The sequence below is a fragment of the Dermacentor albipictus genome, chromosome 8 (assembly GCF_038994185.2).
Source record: "Dermacentor albipictus isolate Rhodes 1998 colony chromosome 8, USDA_Dalb.pri_finalv2, whole genome shotgun sequence".
NCBI lineage: Eukaryota > Metazoa > Arthropoda > Arachnida > Ixodida > Ixodidae > Dermacentor > Dermacentor albipictus.
The window spans coordinates 57,744,997-57,753,576 of NC_091828.1; positions in this window are offsets into that span (position 1 = coordinate 57,744,997).

Below are 8,580 nucleotides of genomic sequence, written 5' to 3' on the forward strand. Positions count from 1 at the left end.
AACCTCTGGGACCCTACCATTATGCTAGCGAATGTCCTACTTAACTCGGGCGAAACTCCTCGTGTCTGGTTCCAAACACACACGGACCAGATCTCTAGCTGGGATGCTTTTAAGGAGAAGCTCAATGACCTCTTTGAAAATCCCACTGGTCGGCAACTGGCTGCTAGAAAAGAGCTTGCTACCCGAGTTCAGCCTTCTACTGAATCGTATGTCCCGTACATAGAAGACGTGCTCGCTTTTTTCCGGAAAGTCGACAAGAAAATGGCCGAGGTTGACACAGTCAGCCACGTACTCAAAGGGATCGCGGACGACGCATTCAACTTGTTGGGTTTCAACAATATGTGTCCACCATCGACGTCATTTTCAAGAATGCCGCCGCTTCGAGCTCTCCAAAACCCGCCGCGTCATTCCACAGTTCTCCCAGCTCCCTAGCACGGCTTTATAACACGTCGCCCTTATCGCTTCACCACTCTTAAATGAGCAAGCCAGACGTATTGTTCGCCGCAAGCTCGAGGCTACACGTCCTGCACCGTTCTATCCATGTCCACTTGACCCCACCGTTGAACAACCAGCCCCAGCAACCTAGAGACTAATCTAATCGCAAAGCTGGAGTGACGACGATGGAGCGATCACAATGGCATGGTGGCGGGAGAACGAATGCATGAGGACTGTGCGACGACGATGCCGACGCCATGCTACAAAGGTAGTGTGGCGACAATGCGACCACCATGACGGCATCACGGCTACAAGCACATTCCTACTAGTCCAAGCTGTTAGGAAACTCGATCGGATGGGTCAGCGTAGAAAGCGTGATGATGATGGCAAGAGGAGAGTCAAACAAGGGAGTTGGCAGAACGACAATGGCTTCACAACCATGAGGTCATACCTAGTGGCCGAAGGTGGTAGTCAAGTTGGGCCACTTATTCAGCCTCAGAGGATAGATAGATAGATAGATAGATAGATAGATAGATAGATAGATAGATAGATAGATAGATAGATAGATAGATAGATAGATAGATAGATAGATAGATAGATGGATAGATAGATAGATAGATAGATAGATAGATAGATAGATAGATAGATAGATAGATAGATAGATAGATAGATAGATAGATAGATAGATAGATAGATAGATAGATAGATAGATAGATAGATAGATAGATAGATAGATAGATAGATAGATAGATAGATAGCCTCAAAACGCCGGAAGTAGGCAAATAATGTCAATCGCATTAAAATTAAACCGAGAGCGGGAGAGAATTTTTTTGAAAGAAGACAGAAAGGTCGGCCTGAACAAAGGCACTCTAGCGTGCTGCTCTGCACAGGGGGAGGGGGAACGGAGACATGAAGGTGTGATGAGGGATGATGACTATATAGAAAGACGGATGCACAGCGGTGAAAGAAAATCAAACATTTTGATGATAAACTTTCAGAAATCTCATCCACGAAGCCACTACCAGCTTCCATATCTTGTCTGTACTTACTAGTTCAAGTGAACCTAGAGATGAAGGCACTGAGGCGAAGCTAGTGCGGGCTTCCCCTGCGTTAGTAGCACAGGCGCCATGAGAAAGCTTTAGCGGATGCAAAGAGCTGCGATAAGAAGCTCCAGTACGGTGAGCACATGCAGGGAACATTTAGCTGTCGGATTCTGAACACCATCGAGAATCATTCGCGTTGACTCTGCTAGGTGCTTCAGCCTTTTCTGGGCGTTTCCCTTGTCATTGTGGCCATCAGCTTTCTCGCCCGCTGTCACCGGCTTGAATGGCCCTATCATCCTTGGCCTTAGGCTTGCCGCCATCGGCCGCGGTTCTAGAGGGCAACAAAGACCGGTTTCTATGTAAAGTGTGCCTCATATTCGTTGTGTGTGCTACGTCTGTCCTCTGTTCTTTTTCGTTTGACTGGTTTAAATCGCAAGAATATACAGCAGCTTACTGAGATTGCTTTCTGGCACGTAAAAACTCTGTACATTTAGAGCGCAGCTCCTGATGGCTTGTTCCTGCGGCGAGCATTGGCAGCGTCTGCTTAACCGAGCAAACAAGCGTCGCCAAGAATGAAAGCGATCGCGGACCGCAGCGGTAGATAAAAAAATGCCATAGTGTGGAGAGGAGAAGGAAAGTGCAGAAGGAGAGTGCAGCGGTACCATCAGCCGGAAAGCGAAGAAGGAGCGGAGAGGAGACGGCCTGAGCATGCGCTGAGTTGCCGGCGGCTACGGCATCCGCAGTCACGTGGGCGATCTCATTTGCGCTTACGAGAGGGGGGGGGGGTGCAGTAAGGTGGGGAGGGCTACGCTCGTTCCCCGTACTAGCAGCGGGTGGACAGTCGGGCATGTTTTAGTATGCGTACTAAAGCGTTGCCATGACACTGGTAGCCATAGGGAAATTCACTAACTTTGGCACATGTGGCTCTATACATTCAAGCTTCATAACGATAAAACGAAGTCATGCAATTACGTGTTGAAGTCAAATGTGCTTTTGGCGATTTCCTTTTTTTGTGTCCTATATGTTTATGCGGCCGCTTCATTTGTTGCCCGCACGGGCTGCGCTTTCGCTCTTATCGCTTCCCTGCCGCTCACTTCGTCCGCTCCTGCCACTTTTTATGACCGCGCACGTTTTTTCGGATGCTCTGCAGCTAAAAAACATTTTCTGCCAGCAAACGTTTCGGCAATGTAGGAAACACTGAGGGAAGGGCACAAGGCATGCTGCGCAGCTGTGTGGTGTGGCTACTCGGGGAGGAACAGCAGCCCGAAATTTTTTGGTTTCCCAGGAGTCGGGAGTTAAGCACACTTCTTCTGCGATTGTTATAAGGAAACAAGCGCTGTGCTTATGAAAACAGGTGTAGGACGAAATGAAATATCTTCCGCGGTTGTTTTCAGTGAATATCTTTTTGTGGTTTGGCGCGGCGCACTCTTCTGGGGTGTTGTTCAAACTAAAGCTACTTGTTAACAGTTGCACATGGGCCAATTGATGCTAGCCGACACACAGAAGGAAATTTTGCTTCGGTATATGTTTGCGGTTGCTCTTCATTTTTTCCACGAGTACAAAACTGGACAGCGTTCCAGTGACAATTTTTTTTTCTGACATTACAGCCTTTTACTGTTCCTGAACACGGCAGAACTCGAAAAAAAGATCTATTACGTAGCAGTCACCGTACGCGTTTTGAATTGCAAGAAGTTTGAGTTACCTATCTGGCGACATAGGTTCGCTTCACTTTTCAATCTGTGCCTAGGACATAATTTTTTTGCCGCGTCGTCGTACTCTCAACGTTAGTTTCACTTTTACGTATTCTTGAACTATGGAAACACGGTATTTTCCTCATTTTTGAGATGTGAAATATGGCGAAATTACGCTAAAAGGGGAGTCCTGATGGGGGGGGGGGGGTTGTTCACTTTGCTGTAGATGTACCACGGCTACCGCCTCTGCTCGGACTTTTTCACAGGCAGGGTCTTCGCCGACCCGCCCAAAAAAGACTGTTGTGGTCGGCTGTGCCGACTGTTGGAGTAAAAGAGCTGTCCCTGATCGATGCAGGCATGGAAAGCAAGTTATTAGTGGTGGTGAATCGGTCCTTCTGCAGTTTAGTAATTTCGTACAGAAACCAGTTGACAGGTCATGGCGCATGTGCCACGAGCACGGCGAACGCTGACTTTTCCAGGTCGCTTGCTCCGGCGCCGGGTGCCATGTGACGTCAGGCAGCGAAATTTGCACCGCGTGCTTGTAAATTTCTGTTTATCGCTTGCTCCCCTGAGGTGCGCGATGTTCTCAATTATAGGGCAGACCAAAAAGCCCAAGCGTTTTCGCTGACAATGAGCGAAATCAGGTTCGTAAAAAGTCGCGCCGCGCTTGGCGCTACAACATGCGATAAGGCGTAGATAGTTCTTCCCACGGTCTGCCGTGTTTTCTCTGAGCTCGGTTTGCCGATTTACAGCAGAAATTCTTCCGTAGCAATAATTCCAGTGTTGTGTTGTCCTAGGGCCCAATAACGTAAAACTATTCCAATATATTTCTATTCCAATTTCCTGACGTCAAATTTGCGTAACCACCGACGCAAGCACCGGGCGGTCACCAGCAGGGTTGTCTGAACAGACCAATCAAATGCTCTCCTCGTTCATAGGAGGTCACTTTTGTTTGCTTCAAAAACGAATAACATTGCCTACACTGAGCGGCTTGTCGTAACTAATTGGCTTACAAGAGGCGAGGAGAACGCTCAAGTGGAGAGGGATTCACTGGGGCAGGCCATTGCACTGAAAATCGATAACCGGATGAAGAGGGTGGTGCCGGCGTCTGCGAGTGGTCGGCTTTCCCATACTTAGCTTGTGGTGGCTGTTCGAAAATCACGGCAGCATGCAACGGAAGCTTAAGAATCACGCTAAAACTGACCCTCAGCAAAGAAGAGTTGGCAGAATGAGATGGTAAACGTGCCGAAAGGGCTCGAAAACGTCACACGGCCACGCAAGAAGCTTTATTATACGCAATTACACCCATGCTATCCGGCAGGTGCGAGTAGCCAGCGTCTCAGCGATCGGCGACAGCTATCTTTTATTCCTTTCAGAACGGGGCAGCCTGCGGCTATTCCGAAGAAAATTCAGTTTTGTTCGGCATATTAATGCGTCTTTATCGCGTACGCGTCACTTTGACGCGGTGAGTTTGTGCGGTTTTGTGACGTCGCTTGACAGGCAGGTGATGTGGGTGCAGCCCGAAAACTTTTTACCAATAGCCGAGGGCTAATGGCGAAAAAAGATCGAATCAGAAATAACTGTTTCACTTTTTTCTGTCAAATCATGCATAATCAGTGTGTACACATCATATCAGATGGGGAGGCATCGCGGTTTTCGTGACGTCGCGTGACAGACAGGCGAAGTAGGCGTGGTCGAAAAAAGTTTTTGACCAATCGTGGAGGGCTGATAGCAGAATTGGAATAGAAAAGTTTGGAATAGTTTTACGTTATAGCGCCCCTAGCTGCTTTAAACTGCGGGAAGTTAGATCTATCCTTATGGGTATTTTTCACAAAAATGAAGCCAAATTAAATAAAAGGGTCACTTACGTAATCTTTAAAAACATGAATCAGAAACTTTTATTGATAAAAAGAAATTAGCTCTAACAACTGGTGCCTTGTATTCTCAGCCAGCTGTTGAGAAACCAGCAATGCTGAAACATGTTACATGAATATATAGTAGCACTAAAACTTGAAACTTTGCTCATTGACTTATGGGGGCATATTTCCACTTGGAATCCTGCAACCAAACGTAATACCAACCAAATATAGAGAACGTCCGCTGCAAAAATAAAGCTCCAATGCTAGAAAATTGGGAAACATATTCTTACTGATATTTGATTATTTTTGTAATTCCGATAGTTCTTACGGCGGCTTCCTGATTAGCCTATATTTTGAAAATATTCCGGCATATTTCAATGTTTGCATAAACATCGTGAAGCGTGTTCTTTCTGCAGACGATTATTGCTCCCACAGTTGCCCCTCATCTTTAAATATTATTACGTAGCTACGGTACATGGATCTTGCGATTCTAGAATCTTCTTGAGGTTACTTCAGTAAAGCTGTGCAACTACTGATGTCGCTCGACACCATTGCCTTCAGCATTTTCTTTAATATCACAAACGTGGGAAGGGCGTGGGGTAAGGCTCCTTTCGCCAAAGCCACGAATTATCTTAATAAGCAAAGAAAGCATGCTGTGCCAGAAACGAGTGCTTTAGAAAAGTGTAAATGCTTTCGGCTCATTCTTGTGTCGACACCGAAATTCTCATGTCGAAGACCTATAGACGATGATAAAACTCGTAACACAGGTATGATGCATTTCCTATGGTTCAGAGAAGTCGCACGAAGCCATCTATGGGCTTTGTTAAAGAATGTGCATAATGTACATTGGGCGTATTAGAAGAAGGCCTTGAAAATTATTATAAAAATAATTGTTCTGCGCAGGTTGCCCTGGTTTATTGAGTGCAGCCCACTTGCGGTGCTCTTAACAATATTTCTCCACGTGCCAAAGCTACCCATTCAATAATATATTTGTGCATCACTTTGCCCTCGAAAGTGACGCAAACTTGGCGTTATTTGCTGTTATTGTCTAGCAACTGTACCATTTATGCCTAGATGACGATAGAACAAACGAAGTGCACTGCAAATATTAAGAAACATCTGCAAAATGGTCGCGAGGATTTTGCATTGATACCTTGTCCGCAGTGTTACAGACCTGAGCGAAGCTCTAGTGCTCCCACATGTTGTATTGCGAAAGAAAACTACATATGAAAAACTAGACATATTCAATATTATTTGCGACATGTATATCGGCACATTACTACAGGGAGGACTATGTGAAAAAATCGACTATCTGTGGCAAGTTTTCTGGACTAACAAGTATACCCGTTATATGGAATGAAAAAGAAAGTTCTTTTCACTGGTATGCAAGAAATTTGGATCTGAAGCTCTTGATAATCTTTTTATTATTAGCAAATAACTGTTGCGACAAAAATTACTTTGGTAGAGTTGTGTTGTGCACAGCAAACAAAAACGACCTCTGTGGCAATTTCTTGTGTGAGAAATCATAGGAAGCTGTCTTACTTATGCACGACCGAAGTACATAATGCATCCTTTTGTACTTACTAATTAGGTAATCAGCTCTGCATGATATTGTTGTGTATTGACTACCTTACTGTGCGATAGGTTGCTAATAAAAACGGTGAATAAATCCCATTTTTAAGCCTGTTTATGTTTTGCCGATGCAAAATTGTCGCGCGGCATGACATGGTGGCTCGCGCAACTTGAACAGAAAATATCGTTTCACACAATTACGTTGCACTTCTATTGTAAGAAAAGAAAATTAGAAGCCGAAGGCTGTTGAAAACAAGATCTGAAAGCGGAAAACAATCTGAAAAAATAAACGCAAGTGGTGCTGGTTTGCGCTGGCGCCTGCCGAGAAAGTCGTATGCTCGTCGAGCGCATACCAGGCGACAAGCGCGATGTCGCTTCTCCCTCGCGCATAAGCAAAAACGTTGCCATGGGAGCGTACTTCAGTGTTTTTTTGTTTTTTCCTCACGGTGTTTGGCCTACCAACCACTAGGGGATAAATTGGTGCTCGTGACGGCATTCCCGTTTACGGGGGGGTATACTATCTGACTAGACCCGCCGTGGTTGCTCAGTGGCCATGGTGTTAGTCAGCTGAACACGAGGTCGCGGGATTGAATCCCGGCCACGGCGGCCGCATTTCAATGGGGGCGAAATGCGAAAACACCCGTGTACTTAGATTTAAGTACACGTTAAAGAACCCCAGGTGCTCGAAATTGCCGGAGTCCACTACGGCGTGCCTTATAATCATGAAGAAAGTGATTTTGTCACGTAAAACCCCATAATTAAATTTTTTTTAACCAGCTGACTAGCTGTGGTACCAGCATGCGTGACGGTGTCACTGCTTCTGCAAGGGGTGATGGCGAGCGGCCTCGAGTAAAGCTCTATGGGATGCTCGCTGGGTGTTGTCGCCACTGGCAGTGGCGGCACGACTTCCCCGTGACGTAGGGCCACTCTCGTCGTTGGTGTAAGGAAAACATCTGAACAAAAGCGCAGTGCCGCGCAAGACGGCCCATGTGGCGACTATGGCTACGATATGGCGACGGAGTAGCGCGCGTTGTCTGCATGGAAACAAAGTACTGCATGCGCGGAGGCATTTCTGCGATGGCTGCTCTGAATTGCACCCACGCGTGCGTGCTGCCTCTCGCAACCTCCCGATTAGCGAGGCAGCCGTGTAACACTTCCCTCCGTTTGGAACGTGCCGCACGAGACAGGTTCTCTGCACCAGCCAATATATTACGAAATGAAAACAGGTATAGAGCTGTCTCATACATCGCAATATGGAGTATCCCAATCGCCGGTGAATTTTTTACAGCCAAGTTCTATATGGCTAGGCTTCCGTGCGCTTTTGTTGTCCCGGAACAAAAACTATTATCATGAATGTCTCATACACCCGTAAGCAACCAAAAAATGCAGTGGCTCTTAGCCCCGTAAGGCAGAGGCTACAAGCGCTCAGCCAAGTGAAGCAAACAGTCCTTAGATTCCATCTAATCACGCATACAACATACAAAAAAGCATGTCGAAAACTGTCATAATCAATGGTTCATACCCCCGTAAGCAACAGCTCATACCCCCCCTAAACAAGCAAAATATGCAATGGCTCATAGCCCCGTAGGGTTCATGGCTACTCACTTTGCGAGGGTTAGTTGCGATGACGCTACCCCTGTGATTGCTGTTGGTGATTTGAATGTGGGTGAGTCGGGACCGCGAAGGGAGTGGTTTAAGGGTTTCGTGTTGCAGACATATCGCTTTCGATGCTGCACTGATCCTGCACAACCAACCAACCAACCAGCCGCGCACGTACATCGATTTGAAATTATCAAAGAATGCGTTTGCAGTTGCGAGCCGAATAATGACCGCCGATCAAGAGAATAAATCGGTGCGTGTACCTTACGTCGCGATGACCACCCATCAACACAATAAATGAGTTCATGCCTTTGCTCAAAATTCTTCGTCACCTCTGTGTCGTGTGCTCCTTCTTCGTTCACCTCATTCACCCTTCCTTCA